We start from the raw sequence: 18,572 nt of genomic DNA, 5'->3' as shown, positions 1-18,572 counted from the left end.
GCCAATAATACTATTCCATTGCCTCTGACCAGCTTTCTCCAGGGTCCTTACCTCTCGATTGCTTTCACAGAGCACTCTGGAACTTCTGCCAGATGATGATCAAACTGTATTATATTCCCAACCTCTTTTCAAAACATTCTTTCAAATTCTGTGCCCTATCTGAAACCAAGCCCTTCCTCTAAGGAAGACACTGCATCCTCTATGGTCCTCTTACACAACAGCAGTTTATTCACTAACATTCCTTCTGACACCCCACTGCTATTTCTAAAACTTCTTATATATATAAAAAAAAATCCTTTCTCCTTAGAAGCTTGTATAATTTGACAATACCACATTCTTCCTCTTCTATTTACTGTTACTTACTCACCTTAATTTGATCCTTTTCCTTTATTTACCAGACATTAGTGCCTGACCCCCATATTTGTAATCTTTTTGTCTTACACACTTGGATAATTCATCTACTGTCTTGTTTCTTCAGTTATTTACTTCCTTTCTAATAAAGGAAAGGCCACACTAAAACCTTCTATAATGTGAAATACACATTTCTGAATACTACTTCACATTCTTTCAGTTCTCTTGTTCAATTACATTCACTGCATCCCCTCCAATTATTCTTCACTTTCATCAAGATGTGCAGTACAATGACCCCTTTAACTCAAACCTTTTCCATCTTCCTTCTTTACCTGTTTTTGTATTCAATATCTGTTATTCATCATCCCCAAAATACTGTCATAAATATCCTAAACTCTCTTGAAATATGGTTATTGTTGCTTTGTTGCTGCACATTTCTAGAAAGACTTCAATCTAGGAATGCTGCTGCCCCACTCCCACTGATGCCCCTCACCAGCTGACACACATGCACCCTTTTGCACTGCTGAGGTGGCTGGCATGTGTGACTCAGCACAGATTCTGTTGCCACCACCCCAGTGAAGCACTCTAATGGGGGGAATTCCCCATTGGAATGTTATGGCCAGTGGACCAGGAACACCTCAGCTCCTGCAGCACAGCAGGTTCCTAACCTTGAGTGGCCAGAGAACAGAGCTGGAGGCCTGGTTTCAGCACCCCAGAGCTAGACCACACAGCCCAGGAGAGCTGAGCTATGCTTGGCCCCTTAAAATCTTCTAGAAATGAAGCCAGCCAACTGAACCCACCTTACACCACAACCAAACCCCCAAGGGTATCAAAGAAGATAAAAGCAAAAAGTTCCATCTACAGGATAGCAACTTAAATATTGAAGGAACATCAGCCCACACAGATGAAAAATAATCAGCACAAGAACTCTGGCAACTAAAAACCACTGAGTGTCTTCTTACCTCCATATGACTGTAGCTGTTCCTCAGCAATGATTCTTAACCAGGCTGAAATGACAAACATATAATTCAGAATATGGATAGGAATGAACATGGACATTCAGGAGAAAGTTGAAACCCAATGCAAGGATTCTAAGGAATACAATAAAATGATATAGGAGCTTTAAGATGAAATGGCCATTTTAATAGAGAACCAAACTGATCTGATAGAACTAAAAAACTCATTATAAGAATTTCATAAGATAATCACAAGTATTAACAGCAGAATAGATCAAGCTCAGGAAATAATTTCAGAGCTTGAAGGCAATTTCTTTGAATAAACTGTCAGATAAAAATAAAGGAAAATGAACAAAAAGAATAAACATATCTGAGAAACATGGGGTTATGTAAAGAGACTAAATATACAACTCACTGATGTCCCTGAAAGACAGGGAGAAAGAGTAAGTAATGTGGAAAACATATTTGAGGATATCATCCATGAAAATTTCTCCAATCTTGCTAGAGAAGCTAGTATTCAAATTCAAGAAATGCAGAGAACCCCTGTGAGATACTATAAAAAATGACCATCCCAAAGACACAAAATCATCAGATTCTCCAAGGTCAAAATAAAAAAAAAAAGTATTAAAGGCAGCTAGAGAGAAGAGGCCGGTCACCCACAAATGGAACCCCATCAGGCTAAGAGTGGACCTTTCAGCAGAAACTCTACAAGCCAGAAAAGATTGAGAGGCCTATATTCAGTATTCTTAAAGAAAAGAAATTTCAACCAAGAACTTCATATCTAGGTAAACGAGGCTTTACAAGAAAAGTAGAAATAAGAACCTTTCAGACAAACAAATGCTAAGGGAATTTGTTACCACCAGACATGCTTTACTAGATGTCCTGAAGGGAGTGCTAAACATAGAAATGAAAGACCTTTACCAGCCACCACGAAAACACACTTAAGTACATAGACCAATGACACTATAAAGCAGTAACTACACAATCAAGTCTGCATAATAACCAGGTAGCAACATGATGACAGAATTAAATTTGAACATATGAGTATCAACTTTGAATGCAAATGAGCAAAATGCCCCAATTAAAAGGCACAGAAGGGCAAATTGGATAAAACAAGACATAATGATATACTGTCTTCAAAAAGCCCATCTCACATGCAATGACAACTGTAAGCTCAAAGTAAAGGAATGGATAAGAATCTACCAAGCAAATGTAAAACAGAAAAAAGCAGGGGCTACTATTCTGATTTCAGATAAATCAGACTTTAAACAATGATCAAAAAAGACAAAGGACTGGGTATGGTAGCTCATGTCTGTAATCCCAGCACTTTGGGAGGCTGAGGAGGGCGGATCACAAGGTCAGGATATCAAGACCATCCTAGCCGACATGGTAAAACCCCATCTGTACTAAAATACAAAAAATTAGCCAGGTGTGGTGGTGCGCGCCTGTAGTCCCAGCTACTTGGGAGGCTGAGGCAGGGGAATCACTTGAACCCAGGAGGCAGAGGTTGTAGTGAGCTGAGATCATGCCACTGCACTCCAGCCTGGCGACAGAGCGAGGCTCTGTTTCAAAAAAAAAAAAAAAAAAGACAAAGATGGATATTACATAATGGTAAAGAGTTCAATTCAACAAGAAAATCTAACTATCCTAAATATATATATGCACCCAACACAGGAGCAAAGAGATTCATCAAATAAGTTCATAAAGACCTATGAAAAAACTTAAGGTAATCACATACAAATAGTGGGAAGGTTAAACATCCCATTGACAGGACTAGACAGATCACTGAGGCAGAAAACTGACAGAGAAATTTGGACCTGCACTCAATACTTAATCAATAAACCTACAGGCTTTTACAGAATTTACCACCCCAAAACAATAGAATATACATTATTCTCATCTGCACATGGCACATACTGTAAAACTGGCCATATGATCAGCCATAAAATAATTGTTATCACATTAAAAAAAAAGTTGAAATCATATCAACCATGCTCTTGGACCACAGTGCAATAAAAATAGAAATCAATACTAAGAGGAAACCTCAAAACCATAGTTATATGGAAATTAAACAACCAGTTCCTGAATGACTTTTGGGTAAACAATAAAATTAAGTCAAAAATTAAGAAATTCTTTGAAATGATTGAGAACAAAGATACAATATACCAGAATCCCTGAGACTGAGCTAAAGCATGCTAAGAGAAAAGTTTACAGCATAAATGTCCCCATAGAAAACTCAGATATCAAATTAACAACCTATCCTCATGCTGAGAGGAAACAGAAAAACAAGAGCAAACTAAGCCCAAAGTTAGCAGACGAAAAGAAATAACCAAAATTACAGCTGAACTGAATGAAATTGAGACACAACAAGCAATACAAAAGATCAAGGAATCCAGGAGTTGGTTTTTTGAAAGAATAAATAAGATTATTTAAAGAATAAATAAGATTATAAATAAGAACAAACAAGATTATTTGAAAGAATAAATAAGACCGCAGCTAGACTAACAAAGAAAAAAGAGAGAAGATCCAAATAAACACAATTGGAAATGACAAAGGAACATTATCCCACTGAAATACAAAAAATCCTCAGAGGCTATTATGAACACATCTATGCAAACAAATTAGAACACCTATAAGAAATGAGTAAATTCCTGGAAACTTACAACCTCCCAAGATTGAACCAGGAAGAAATTAAAACTGTGAACAGACAAATCATGATTCTGCAATTGAATCAGTAATACAAATCTTACCAACTAGAAAAAAGCCTGGGACAAGATTGATTCACAGCCAAATTCTATCAGATATATAAAGAAGAGCTGGTACCATTCCTATTGAAAATATCCCAAAAAATTGAAGAGGAAGAACTCCCCAACTCATTCTATGAGGATAGCGCCATCCTGATACCAAAACCTGGCAGACACACACACACACACACACACACACACACACACACACACACACACACACACAAAGGCCAATATCCTTGATGAACACTGGTGCAAAAATCCTCAGCAAAATACTAGCAAATGGAATCCAGCAGCAAATAAAAAAGCTAATCCATCACGATCGAGTAGGCTTTATCCCTAGGATGCAAAGCTAGTTCAACACCCCCCCCCAATAATTGTGATTCATCATATAATTAGAACTAAACCCAAAAACCATATAATAATCTCAATAGATACAGAAATGGCTTTTGATAAAATTCAGCATAGCTTCATGTTAAAAGCCTTCAACAAATAGGCATTGAAGGAATATATCTTAAAATAATGAGTCATTTATGACAAAACTATAGCCAACATCATACTGAACAAGCAAAAGCTGGAAGTATTACCCTTGAAAACCAGAGCAAGCCAAGGATGCCCACTTTCAACACTCCTATGTAATACTCGAAGTTGTAGCTAGAGCAGTCAGGCAAGAGAAAGAACGAAAAGGCATTCAAGTAGGAAGAGAGGGAGTCAAACAATCTTTGTCCATAGATGATATGATTCTACACCTAGTAAACCCATAGTCTCTGCCCCAAAGTGCCTAAATATAACAAACTACTTCAAAAAAAAATTCAGGATACAAAATCAATGTACAAAAATCAGTAGCATTTCTATCCCCAACAAGTTCAAGCTGTGAGACAAATCAAGAACATGATTCCACATACAACAGCCACAAAAAGAATAAAATACCTAGGAATACAGGTAACCAGGGAGGTGAAAGATCTCTACACTGAAAATTACAAAACATTGCTGAAAGAAATCAGAGATGACACAAAGGGAGTATGCTACATGTATGCTAATGTAGCTGCCATGCTACAGTAACTTGGCATCACTATAAATGCATAACAGCTTTGAAATCAGAAATACACTGGTTGTATGATCTTGGATAATTTACAATCTCTTATCACTTTTTTTTTTTTTTGGAGAAATAGGGTCTCCCTCTGTCACCTAGGCTGGAGTGTGGTGGTGTGATCATGGCTCACTGCAACCTCCACCTCCCCAGCTCAGGTGATCCTCACACCTCAGTCTCCCAAGTAGGTGGGACTATAAGCATGTCGTGTCTGATTAATTTTTTTGTGGGAACAAGGTCTCCCTATGTTGCCCAGGCTGGTCTCAAATTCCTGGGCTCAAGTGTTCCTCCTGCCTTGGCCTCCCAAATCTCATTATCTTTCAGTGGGCATAGTACTATCTATTTTTCTTCATATTCACAGCTAGGGAAAGCAGAATCAAATTTTAGGACAGCCAGCCAAATATGAGTTTACTGGATAAGTTTATTAGAAATTATGGCATGCTTTTTGTACTAATAAAAATAAGACTTCTTACTGGTTTATATTCCAGTATCTTACATATAAATGATAAGCTCAGTTTAAAAAATTTTTATGCTCTATTTATTTCAATAAGCTTCTTAAAGTCCTTTGTTGGAATGAGGTAGATATAAGAACATACATAAACACACACATGCACACACACATATACATGTCTTTCTATTATGGGAATTAAGTGAGATGTTTGTACAACTTATAGCAATAGCTATGGTATGTAAAACTTTTCTTAGAAGTATGTACTGCTATTATATTGCCAGGCTTTGCTTTTAAAATAGTGAAAAATGTTGATGGATTTAGAGGTTCCATTTTCTCCTTGGTTTATTAGAATGTTTGATTATATATGAATAATATACACAGTGTGGTATTATAAAAAGAATTGGGCAGTCTGAGTTCTGTTTTTCATTTGCTACATATATTTATATATATATATTTTTTAACAGAGTCTCACTCTGTCGCCCAGGATGGAGTGCAGTGGTGTGATTTCAGCTCAATGCAACCTCTGCCTCCTGGGTTCAAGCGATTCTGCCTCAGCCTCCTGAGTAGCTGGGACTACAGATGCCCATCACCACATCTATCTAATTTTTTAAATTTTTGGTAGTGATGGGGTTTCACCATGTTGGCCAGGCTGGTCTCAAACTTCTGACCTCAAGTGGCTTGCCCACCTCAGTCTTCCAAAGTGCTGGGATTACAGGTGTGAGAGACCACACCTGGCCCTGATACATCATATTGAGAAAATTTCTTGTTATTTCATCTCTCTGCTGAATTCCAGACCTATAAAGTGACAGACGGAGGGAAGATCTTAGATGATTTAAGGCTTTAGCAGTTTTAAGTTTATGATTCTATTATCTGAGTAACCTACTAAGAAATAGGCTGAAAGAATAGCAATACATGCTTTTGGGAACTTCATTTCTTAAATACCATGTATATACATATGTATCACTTAATATAAACTACTTACTTTCCTTGGTGTGTCCATACACAATACTCTGGGTTTATGCTTTTGAAGCAATGTTGTGCAACAGTGACCTCTAGTGACTATATAGCGCAGATAATTCAGCAAAACTTTATACTCGTCTAAATGTGGATTTACTTTGTAGCCCAGCTAAATACTTTAAAATTCTTCTTCACTTCTGTCCTCTGTAGAAGTAAGAAATGCCAATTAAATTTGACAATAGCATTAATAATTGGATAAATAAGAACTGAAATTTCCTTCAAAATCATAATGTATTTGGAATTCAGTATAAATTATTCTAAATGAGACTGCAGTTCTTTCCCCTTCATGGAGAGTGGCAAAGCTGGGATTTTGAATTTCAGTGTGTTTAAATATGTAGTCTACTCTCTTATCTACTATGACTGTTGACAGGTAATAGGCATTTAACACATACTCAATTAGAGTTAGGTAAAACATATGCATCAATAATTGTGTTTGTGAGTATGTATTGCTTTAGAATCTTTGGAAATATTGCTGTCTTTCAAGCAAAACTCTTCTTGAGGTTTGCTAAAAGATTAACACATTAAAAACAACCACAATATCCACATTTCTAAAAAAAAATGAATTTGAGACCTACATGCAAAAACAGAATACTCTTTCTTTATAAAAAGCATTCAAACTAGGTCAGTTTTTTTTTTTTTTTTTTTTTTTTAAAGATAATGACTACCTGGCATTATTATTTAATCAGGACAATACAAATCTGGGCTAACCCTCTACTACTATAATTCAAATGAACTGTCACTGTTAAAATTCCTAGTAGTATTTAGGGTTTGTTCTCATTAATCAGATAGTATTTTGATTTTCAATTGTTTTTTGGTGCCTAGATCTTGTTTCCACAATAAAGTGACAAGGTATCTGTCTTAGGTCATTTTGTACTGCTGTAACAGAATACCACAGATTGGGTAATTTATAATGAACAAAAATTTCTTTCTCACAGTGCTGGAGGCTGAGAAGTTCAAGATCAAGGTACCAGCATCTTGTGAGGGCCCTCTTGTTTCATTCTCTGGAGGGAAGGGAGGCTATGTCCTCACATGGTAGAAGACATAAGGGTAAGAGAGGGAAATGGGTGGCAGAACTTGTCCTTTTATAATGAAATTAACCTCACTCGTGTAGGCACAGCACTCATGGCCTAATCACCTCTTAAAGGTCCCACCTCTTCATACTGTTAAAATCAACATGAGTTTTGGAGAGGACAAACATTCAAACCATAGCAGTGTCTTTGTCTATTTGTATCGCTATAACAAAATACTGAAGACCAGGTAATTTATAAATAACAAAAATTTATTTTGTCACAGTTCTAGAGGCTGGAAAATCCCAGATCAAACTGCTGACAGATTTGGCTTCTGGTAAGAACTCAGACCTCTGCTTCCAAAATGGTGCCTTGAATGCTGCGTCCTCTGGGGGAAATAAATGCTGTATCTTCACTTGTTGGAAAAGAGAGAAGGGTGAAAAGGGGCTAGCTAGCTCCCACCACTTATTTTATAAAGGCATTAATCCATTTATGAGGGCAGGACCCTCATGACCTAGTCACTTCCTAAAGGTCCTGCCTCTTAATACTGTTGCATTGGGGATTAAGTTTCAACATGAAATTGGAGGGGACACAAACATTCAAACCACAGCAATTTGCCCCTGTACCCCCAACAAATTCATGTCTTTCTCATATATAAAATACACTTGCTCCATCCCAATAGCTCCAAAAGTCTTAACTCTTTCCAATATCAACTCAAAATTCTAGAGTCCGGGGTCTCATCTAAATCAGATATGGGTGAGACTCAAAGATTCACCCTGAGGCAAATTGCTCTCCAGCTGTGAGCCTATGATATCAAGCAAGTTATGTCATTCTAAAATACAATGGTGGGACAGACAGTGGATATTCCCTTTTCAAAAGGGAGGAAACAGGAAAGAAGAAAGGGGTAATAGGTTCCAAGTTAGTCCCAACCCAAGAAGCCAAGCAACATTAAATCTTGAGGCATTAGAATAATCTTCTTTGACTCCATGGTCTGCCTTCTGCATGCAATAGGGACAGGGTTGAGCCCCATGTCTTCTGGGAGCTTTGCCTCCATGGCTTTAGTAGGAGCAGCCCATGCACCAGCTCTCACATGTTGGCATCATATGTTTGTGGCTCTCTCAGGCAGGAATTGCACATTGGTAGCTCTAGTGGCCTACAGTCTTGGGGGTGGCCCTGCCCCCACAGCTCCACTAGGCATTGCCCTTTTAGGGGCTCTCTGCTGTGTCCCTGCTCCATACCTCTTCTAGGCACTGTCCTTGTGGTGACTCTCTGAGCTGATCTCACACTTCTGGCAGTTCTCTGCCTGAGCCTTAAGGTTCTCTGTGACCTCCTTTGAAATCTTCATGGAGACAGCCATGACTACAGGCTATCTGTAGTCTTAGCACCACATGGACACCACCAAGGTTTGCTGTTTATAATCTCTGACACTGCACCTGGGCCTGCTTGAGCCACAGCTGGTGTGGCTAAGGAATGCTGAGCCAGATGTGTAGAGCAGAAAGTTGAGGTGGCCCTAGGCAGCAAGCCCTGAGGTCCCATGGGCACCCTGGGCCCCTCCCTTGAAACTGTTCTGCCCTGAAGGCCCTGGCACTCTGAGCCTGTGATAGGAGTGGTAGCCTCAAAGATCTTGAAATATCTTCAGGGTCACTCCTCCACTGTCTTGATGAGTAGCATCTGGCATCCTTCCACCCATACTAATCTCCTTATCAAACATTCACTTGGCCATAATCTTGGTATTCTCTCCTGAACTCACCTTTAGTCTTCACAACCTGGTTAGGCTGAAAATTTCCCAATTCTTTAAGTTCTGCTTTCTTTTTGATTACAAATTCCATCCTGAGTTAATTTTTCTCTTTTTGTATATTACTATAAACAGTAAATAGAAACATGTAGCACCTTCAGCACTTTGTTTAGGTATTTCTCACCCTAAATATCCTAGTTCATTGCTCACAGGTTCTGCCTTTCACAAAGCATTAGGACACAGCTGGAATTCAGCCAAGTTCTCTGCCACTTTAGAGCAAGGATGGCCTCTCCTCCAGTTTCTAGTAAGATATTCCTCATTTCCACTGAAGAACTCATCAGAATGGCTTTTAGTCTCCACATTTCTACCAGCCTTCTGATCATGATCACTTAGATAATCTCTAAGAATATGGAGACTCTCTCTCCGGCTCTCCTTGTCTTCTGAATCTTCATCAGAATTGCTTTTAATGCTCTGTTCATGGCAATCTAGACTTTTTCTAGGAAGCACTTCAAAACTGTTCTAGCTTTTACTCATTACTAGTTCCAAAGCAGCTTTTTACAATAACAGATATTTGTTATAGTGACACTCCACTTCTTAGTAACAATTTCTTAGTCCATTTCTGTTCCTATGCCAAAATACTCAGACTGAGTAATTTATGAATAACAGAAATCTATTTTCTCACACTTCTGGAGGCTGGGTAATCCAAGATTAAGGTTCTGTCAGATTCAGTGTCTGGTAAGGTCTCTACTTCCAAAAGGTTGCCTTGAACATGGTCTTCTCTGAAGGGAATGAACACTGTGTCCTCACATGGTGTAAGGGATGGAGAGGCAAAAAAGCCCTAGCTAGCTGTACCCAGCCCTCGTGTAAGGACTTTTATAATACAGGCATGAGGGCAGATCCCTCATGACCTTAATCACTTCCTAAAGGTCCTACCTTTTAATATTGTTGCATTGGAGTTTAAGTTTCAACATGAATTTTGGAGGAGACATCAACAGTCCACAGCATAAAGCATTCCAGGGTTCATGTTTTATATTCTTGTCTTTCTCTTAGCACCAAACACAATGGTTTTTCTCAACTAAAGACAAATCTACCAAAAATTTACCCAGAACCCAAGGTTTGCTATACATGGAATAAAATTATCTTACCGGCTTTTTCTCTTGTTCTTTCTTGTGACCCTGCATTTCAGTCAAACTGTTACTTGCTCTCCATGCTTTTATTTGGTTGGAACATCTTACCACTGCACTTCTTTGTGAATATCCACTGATTATTCTAAATAAAACTTCCTACAATGCACACTACAAAAACTGGATGTGTTTTTCCTTTTTGAATTCTAACATCACTTCATTATTTGCTCTGCCATCCTTACCTCTCTAGTGTCCTTTCTTGGTCTTTGTTATTGGCTTCTTCTTTCCCCTATTCATCCTTTAAAGAATTCCTCAGAATTCTTCTCTATGCCCTATTCTCTTCTCACTCTATATACATTTCACTCTAAACACTGCATTTTTACACCTAAACACTGTAATGGCCTTCCAACTATTTTCCCCACCTCCAGTCTTGTTCCTCCTCAATGTAATTTTCACAATGCAGAACAATATTCTTAAATGTAAGCTTGATTATGGCAACTCTATTTTAAATATTCTTCAATGACTTCCCATAGAAGAAGAAAAAGTTAAAACTCCTTACACTCAGCTTATAAGGCTCTAACCTTGACACTCCCTACCTCCTCATTCTTCACTTGATACTCTAAACTTTAGCCATACTAAATTTTTGATCCTCAAAATTGCCATGTCTTACATCCCCAAAACTTTATGCATTCTGTATGCTACCTTCCAACACCAACACTCTTGCTTTTCATTCAGCTAACCCTTCATCAATGTTGAAGTCATTTCTTCCAGAAAATTTCCTGACACTACCTTCAACAATATGCATCCTTATCATGGCATCCAACCCTTATCACAACATACACCCATTATTTTAATTCCTTGTTTAACTGTCACCATTTTTAGATTTGACAAATATTGATTGAGAGCCCATTATGTTACAGATACTGTATTCTCTGTATACAGAATGTGGTAAATACAGAGTATTGTAGAAGCACATTTAGGATATAAAAGAAGTCCAAGAAATGTTTCTTAGTGATTTGTGTTCCCATCTATTTCCCTACTAAAATAAACCAGACAGTTTCATAATCATTTCTGAGTTCTTTGAATTGCCGAACATAGTATATAGTAGATAAATACTTTATATCATCAATGATTGGATTTTAAACACATACTAAATATTATTTGCATTGTAAGAGGCCACCAGCCAATACTTTGTACCCAGCAAGGTTTTCTTTGATATCACTTTGGATATAATGGAGTGTAAAAAGCAAAGAGACAAACTAATATAGTGGAAAATATAAAACTTAGAGTCAGAACACTGTGATTAATAATTCCGCCACTTACTAGGAATGTGTCCTTGGTCAAGACCCTTAAGCTCTCCAAGCCTCAATTTCCTCATCTGAAAAAGGCAATTACAAGAATGAAATGAGATAAAGAGAAAACAAAAGCATAAAATGTAAAAGGTTATCCAAAATGATGTCTATTATTATTATTGTTATTAAAGTCGATGCTGATCAAGTATCCTTATGACTGGTTATCCCAGCTCTGTAAGGCTACAGATTTCCAAAGTTCATCCATCTTCCCTTTACATCTAAGAGATAGACTATTGTACTTTAATAAATACATATTGATGGAAATGGTTAAAAATCACAAAGAAAAACAAGCCAAAAATTGAGTGAGTATATATTAACATATAAAAGAAACAAGACAGAAATACCAGCCTATGAAAGTCTATAATTTGAATGTATGGACCAGAAAAAAAAAATCAGGCCATGATTTTTTTTTCTTAATGTTGACTGAAAGGGTAGGTAGGTGGCCCAAAAGAGTAATGCTGTGAACCATTTCATAGTAAAATGGTAACCCATTGAGCTAGAAAGCCAGGACATCTGGGTTCAAATACTAATTTAGCTACTAATTCAACCACTAATACCCAGGTGGTCTATCCACCCAATACTCGGGTCTTTCAGTTCCTTGATCTCCTTAGTTCCTATCATCTTTTTCTTCACTGTATCTCAGCTGCTCCCTCACAGGACTACAAATCTGAAAGGGCCACTCAACTTTGCCCAGTGTGCTACTATTCTCATTGCTTTCCGTCCTCCAAATGACTATTTTGTATCTTATCTTCTCCCCTTAAATCTCCTACCCAAATATTTCTCCTCACTCCTTACTAATCTTGCCTCCTACCTTATCTTCATCGAGAAAAAGTATCACTATCAGGTAGAAAGGTTTCACCTCTGACCACTGAATCTACCCATCTATCTGCATCTCTACCCATACTTCCTTTTTTCTTATTACTAGAAATTGTATGTTCATGTTCCTACCTAAGGCCAACTTCTATATATTCCCCGGATCCCATCCCCTCTCATTTTCTCAAAGTCTTCACTCCTAAAATATACACACTCTCTCTTATACCATCATTTCCATCCCCCTCTGTTGGATCATTCCTATTAGTCTAAAAATATGCTTAGGTATCCTTATCTTTAAGAACCCTACTTGGCCAGGCACAGTGGCTCACACCTGTAACCCCAGCACTTTGGGAGGCCGAGGCAGGTGGATCACGAAGTCATGAGTTCGAGGCCAGCCTGGCAACATGGTGAAACTCCATCTCTACTAAAAATACAAAAACAACAACAACAACAACAAAAACTTAACCAGGTGTGGTGGTATGCACCTGTAATCCCAGCTACTCAGGAGCTGAGGCAGGAAATCACTTGAATCCAGGAAGTGGAGGTTACAGTGAGCCAAGATTGCACCACTGCACACTAGCCTGGGCAACAGAGCGAGACTCTGTCTCAAAAAAAAAAAAAAAAAGAACTCTTCTTTAACCATACATATTCCTTTATTACCGCTATTTCTTGACTCTCTTTTATAGTAAACATCTTCAGATGTCTATAGTATTATGTCAGTTTCTTGACACCACATTTTCTCTTCGATGTACTAGTCAAGGCACATAAGTACTTTATGTTTCCAAAGTCCAATGCACAGATCTTTTCATTTAACTTGATTTCTAAGGATGATTTAATACTATTGGCCATGTTTTGTAGTCTTGGCTTTTATGTCACTGCATAAAAATCTTTAGATTTTCTTCCTACTTCATTGGCTATTCTTCTCCTTTGTTTGCTTCTTTTCCTCCGCTTTACACTAGTCACTGCAATGTTCTCTGTAAAGACACTTGCCCTAGGTAGTTTTCTATATGCTGGTGCCTCCCAACTTTGTATCTTTGGTCCCTTGCACTCTGCACAGAGCTCAAGACTCAACTTACCTTTGATTTCTAATAAGCATATAAAAATTAACCAAAGCAAAATAAAACTCCCCTCTGCCCCCACTGCTCTTTCCCATTTGGTAAATGGCACAACCATCCACACAAGCTCAAGACAAAAACCTAGGGGCTAGAAGTGACTCCTTTTTCATCACCTTTATATTCAAAACATCACAAAATCTGTACGCTCTGCCACTAAAATAGAGCTCACATGTATCTACTTCTCTGTTATTTTAACCCAAACTTGTCATTCTCTTTGGATTTCTGCAATTGTCCTCTGCTATAGATCTTGCTCCCCATCCCCTGTGATTTATTCATCACATAATAGGCAGAGGAAACCTTTTTACAATGTAAATCAGATCCTATCACTCCCTTTCTCCAAACTCACTACTGGTTTCTCTTCATACTTGAAATAAATTCCAAACTTCTTCCCTGGGTAGCTAGCTCTCCATGGCCTATTCAAAGCCCTACATGACTTGCCCCCTACCTCTCTCTCCAAGCTCAACTTGTACCACTTTCTCTACATTCTAGCTCCAGTGGTCTTTATGATGTTCCTTGAAGGAGCCAAGTTCTTTCCTACCTTAGGGCTCTTGCAATTGGAGTTTCCTTTAACTGTAGTGCTCTGATCCCAAATATTTCTATGGTTGTTTTTAAAAAAATATCACTAGGCATTCAGTCTAAACTAACCCCTCCCCCAATCTTTCTTCCTTCACTGTTTTACGTCTTCACTGTGCTTATCATTATCCAAAATTCCTTGCTTATATATTGTTTACCTATTTATTTTCTAACTTCCACTCACTAGAATTTAACTTCCTAAGAACAGGGATCTTTGCTAGTCTTTCTTACCATTGTATTCACAATGCCTAAAACACTGCCTGGCAAAGTAGGATATTCTTTAAAAAATACTTGATGAATGTCTTTCCCTAAGCAAGACACTTGACTTCTCTACTCAACTCACACTGGTGAGTTTACTACTGCTAGACTTAGCTCTGGGTCCAGGAAGAACAAAGGTGCTTAAGGTATGGCTTCTTCCGAAGCTCATCCATTCATTCCTCCAAAAGATATTTATTGAATGTATATTATACTATGTTCCAGGTACTGTTCAATCTCAGTGTTTACTAAACACTCTAGTAAAATAGGAATTGGTTAATCAACAGAAGTGTTTAAACAGGATGAGTATGAAAATAAGTATAAAATGAGAAGTACTATAAAAATGATGTTTTATATGTTACTATTAAAGCACCTGCCTATTTCCTTTTGTCTGGTAATTGGCAGGACCTTATGACAAGAGCCAACGGAAAAACAGCAGTATAAATTCTGGTACTCTAGAAGCCCAGACTTCAGCACTATGCAATATATTCACACAAAAAAACTGAACTTGTACCAACTAAATCTGTATTGATTTTTAAAAGTAAGTTAAAAAAATTCTGGTACTCACAGAGGACAATAAATATGAATGCCCTTTTCATAGGCACAAAGTCACTAAAATATTTGGGGCATGAATTCTCTAGGCGTGACAATATTAAGTGTTTTTTCACGCTTCTGTTACACAAATAATATTTATCTCTATGGAAAATCAAAGAGTGGGGTGTGGCCTCTCTCAGTGCCAACTGGGCCAATTGTCTCCCTGCATCACCAAATCTGATCTTTCATAGGCTCTAGGACACCCATAGAGGGGAGTAAGGGACCTGGTTATGGTACTACAGAGCTCTTGTAACACACACAGTATGCATACAACTATCCTTTTTCCTTCAAAAGCATTAGTCTAAAGCTGGGATTCCCAACCCGTGGGCAGCACACAGGTACAGGTTTGTGACCTGTTAGGAACAGTCCACATAGCAGGTGAGCCGGGCTAGAGGATTACCGCCTGAGCTCCACCTCCTGTCAGATCAGTGGAGGCATTATTCTCACCGTGCACACATGATTGTGAACTGCGGATGCGAGGGATCTAAATTGCGGTTTCTAATAGGAATCTAATGCCTGATGATCTGAGATGGAAGTTTCATCTCATCCCCCACTCCCCTTTCCCCTGCCCCGAATTGTCTATGAAACCAGTCCCTGCTGCCAAAAAGGTTGGGCACTGCTGGAAGTGTTTGTCCACTCGGTTAAAACCAAGAGGAGTAAACAGGCTTGAGGGGTATGGGGGTGGGTAGGTGGGGGAAGAGAGCCTTCTCAGGATCTGCAACCAATCCCAGAACACATCTCCAATCACAGGAGCATGTGAAGGTTTATTCGCAGAAATCTACCATTTGTAAAATAGTCTACGCTTAATAAAATTAATTTTGCAGTTAATCTTGACACAACTGTTTTTTTCTTCCGGCGAATATTTATAAAATAGGAAAAAAGAAGAGAGAACAAAGAGAGATGTAGGATGAAGGAGTAAGGAAATGAGTCAGGGAGAGGAGAGACAACGTCTGTGGCTGTTTCCTCAGCATCTGGGAGAGGGGCCCAAGCATCCCATTGAACTAAGCGGGAGAAAAGGCCCTCCTGACGCCTACTGCAAGGAAATGACCGCGGGAGACCCGGGACTAGCGCCAAAGGGCTTGGAAAGGCGGAGTTAAGAAAAATGGGCCGCACCTACAACTCCTTTCGCAGCCCTCGCTGGCCGGGAGCGGCCCAGGAGCCTAGTAACGGTCGCGTTGCCACGCGCCACCCGGGTGGGCAAAGTGGTGAAGAGAACGCCCCGCCCGACCTCCGCGCAGGTACGGGGCCGACGCAGCGGCAGCGCGTTTAAGTGACGTCTTAGCCGCCCGCGCAGGCAGAGGCCAGAGTTCTGGGGTTCCTGGGACTGTCTGGTGTGTTTCCGGTCTATTGAACTGAAACAGACGTCCTTTCGACCTCTCTTCTGAATACTGACCTATCGGGTTGTGGATATCCAGGGACAGAGTTGACATCACTGGGCATTTTAGCCAAAAAGCAGTGCTCGGGACTGCATGTGCCAGAAGTAAACTTGTCAAAACTCAGATCGTGTTGCCCCTAAAGTCAGCTTAGCCGGGCGCGGTGGCTCACGCCTATAATCCCAGCACTTTGGGAGGCCGAGGCGGGTGGATCACGAGGTCAAGAGATCGAGACCATCCTGGTCAACAAGGTGAAACCCCGTCTCTACTAAAAAGACTTTTGCTAGGAGTCTGTTTGCCTCCAGGGCACTACTCTTGGTGCTCTAAAAGGAATGGGCTCCTGGAGAGATAAGTGCTTTAGGGTCCACATAAGGAAGATGTAGGGCACATCAACAAATGAAGCTTTGGAATTCTCACGAGGTCAGAGGGCTCAGGCTGGATTTGGGTCAGTCAACTAGAAATATATTACATGTTCCCCAAATGCCATGAAGCAATTCCCACCTGTTACAGAGAGCTACATAAATGATTCATATAAAAATATAATGTTCTGAGACCTTAAAAAAATACTGTGGTTCATTGAGAGACAATATAATGAAAATTTACCAATAAAAACCATTTAAACAATCATCTGATAACCTTTCTAATAAAAATTAAGTGTTTTAAACATAAGTAAATTTATTATATTTGCAACATCATGGAAAGCAAAAGCTTTTGAGGAGTAAGGAGAATCTTAACTGACAGCAATTTTTAAAACTAAATTTGACATGATACAGAAAAGTTTTAAAACTTTCTACATAAATAGTTTCATACTTCTGAAAGTACTTCAACAAACATAAAAATTTGGCCAATGATCTATTTAGTATGATTTCAGTGCCAACTGTCTTTTCTAATTCTCTTCATCAGTCTCAAGTGCCAGTCACTTTCTATGCTCGGGCTTTACTGTTTTCAAAACTTTGCTAATATGCCAGCCTCCCACCTAGTTGTTCCCCTCTTCACCTTATTCCCTAATATTACCCCATCCATCCAGAGCCTCTCCACTATTGAAAGTCTTGTTCAAGTATCAGCTCCTCTAAGATTTCTTCAACTTCTACACTAAGAACACTTTTGAATTACTTGCAATATAGCTATTTGTACATATCTTATTTCCTTCTCAGGTTCTTAAAGGCAAGTATCATGTCTTATTCATATTTGTATTGCTCACAGTGTCAATTTTCCCCTAGAATTCAAATTCTATTGAAAATTGAGCCTTTATTCCCTAGTAGGTGGTACAAGACCTGGCACATAGTAGGCATGTTATAATATATTCTGAGTGAGGGAGTAAATGGATTTTAAAACAAGCTCCATGAAGGCAGGGATTTGTGTTTTATTCATTGCAAAATGAATATTTGAATATAAACATATGCTTTTTTTAAGGCTTAGCATTCATTATGTACAACAAAATTCTTCAATCTACATAGCATCATAAAAGTCAAACATGAAGTATGCCTTTCACCCAATGAATTCAGTAGATGATATATCTTTCTGAAAATAATACATCCCCCAAAACTGCAGTACAATTTACAAGAATCAAAATAAAATAGATGTTTATATTAAAATAGTTTGTTTTCTTCTTTGTATTTTTCTGTGTTCTAAATTTTCTACAATGAAAGTGTGTTATTTTATAATCAGAAGAAGTAATCAATACTATTTTTAAAGAATGTAGTAGATGAGATCATTTGCAAATATACACCTGAGGTAATTCTGAGTACATCAAGATCAATCAAGGTGACTTGGAGTTAATACTAAAGAGAAAAATGAAATATGACACTTCTGTCAGGGACTGAATTATGTCCTTCCCTACAAATTCATATGTTGAAGCCCTAACCTCCAATGTGATGTATTTGGATATGGGGATTTGCCAGGCTGGAGTGCAGTGGAGCGATCTCAGCTCACTGCAACCTCTGCCCCCTGGGTTCAAGCAATCCTCATGCCTCAGACTCATGAGGGTAGGACCTTCATGATGTGATTAGAGTGCCTTTATAA

At 38.7% G+C, this 18,572-nt stretch overlaps 1 protein-coding gene and 2 long non-coding RNA genes across 14 annotated transcripts in view; 2 read left to right on the top strand and 1 right to left on the bottom strand.

Moving 5' to 3' along the window:
* Positions 1–16,419, bottom strand: part of SLC9B1 (solute carrier family 9 member B1) — an 88,424-nt gene extending 72,005 nt beyond the window's left edge. For 4 of the 12 annotated variants that reach the window (XM_054253108.2, XM_035293216.3, XM_035293221.3 and 1 more), the window contains exons 1-4: positions 16,291–16,419; positions 11,799–11,853; positions 6,575–6,753; positions 1,314–1,358 (exon numbers count right to left, since the gene is read on the bottom strand). The gene's annotated coding sequence lies outside the window, so the exon portion shown is untranslated. The remainder of the gene's footprint in view (positions 1–1,313; positions 1,359–6,574; positions 6,754–11,798; positions 11,854–16,290) is intronic. The other 8 variants (XM_054253111.2, XM_035293218.3, XM_035293222.3 and 5 more) reach the window with 3 other exon arrangements.
* LOC144576518 (uncharacterized) overlaps positions 1–18,572 on the top strand; it is an 803,862-nt gene that overhangs the window by 68,682 nt on the left and 716,608 nt on the right. The gene's annotated exons all lie outside the window — the stretch shown is intronic.
* On the top strand, positions 7,901–18,145 carry LOC144581774 (uncharacterized). The gene is made up of 2 exons (XR_013533008.1): positions 7,901–7,953; positions 16,052–18,145. It is a non-coding gene; the product is annotated as an uncharacterized LOC144581774 (long non-coding RNA).

Source organism: Callithrix jacchus, chromosome 3 (genome assembly GCF_049354715.1).
Source record: "Callithrix jacchus isolate 240 chromosome 3, calJac240_pri, whole genome shotgun sequence".
In the NCBI taxonomy this organism is placed as follows: Eukaryota; Metazoa; Chordata; class Mammalia; order Primates; family Cebidae; genus Callithrix; species Callithrix jacchus.
Note: the sequence above shows the minus strand (reverse complement) of the source record. Positions and strands in the feature narration are given on the sequence as shown.